The sequence below is a fragment of the Larimichthys crocea genome, chromosome VIII (assembly GCF_000972845.2).
Source record: "Larimichthys crocea isolate SSNF chromosome VIII, L_crocea_2.0, whole genome shotgun sequence".
NCBI classification, from domain to species: Eukaryota; Metazoa; Chordata; class Actinopteri; family Sciaenidae; genus Larimichthys; species Larimichthys crocea.
Window position 1 is genome coordinate 27,042,884 of NC_040018.1, and position 533 is coordinate 27,043,416.

A 533-nucleotide genomic window follows, 5' to 3' on the forward strand; every position below is an offset into this window, starting at 1 on the left:
AATTCTTTTTGACAATTCACAAAGAAGAAGAGAAAAGAAAAAAGCCTATCGGCTCAGTGATTTTACTAATGGATTGTAACTGAGAGCATTTGTATTTATCTTCTGTAGTGGTTATCAATCATTATACTGGAAAATGTGGTCAGAAAAATGATCTTAAGCACTGTGTTGGTTTGGTTCTGATCTGACCGTTTAAACCAAACTATCTTTGTCAAACGATTGATGTTTTAACCTTTGAGGGTAAGTAAACCCCATGTGGCCCTGATATTCTATCATTTGTGCACACACCTGAGTTGCTTCGGTGCCAGTTAAACATAAACTACAATCTATAAAGTCCATATGATAGTTTTTTATAAGTACTGAAGGCTGTGTGAGATGCTAACACACTATGCGTGGTTTAAAATACAGACAGGCTTCTGGGAAAGTTTAGAAAGCTATTACAGCAGTAGAAACACATCATCATGTTTACGTTTCTACCATGAATATGGTATGGTATGGAATATGTTTGCATGTATTTGATTGATCAAATGGGCATC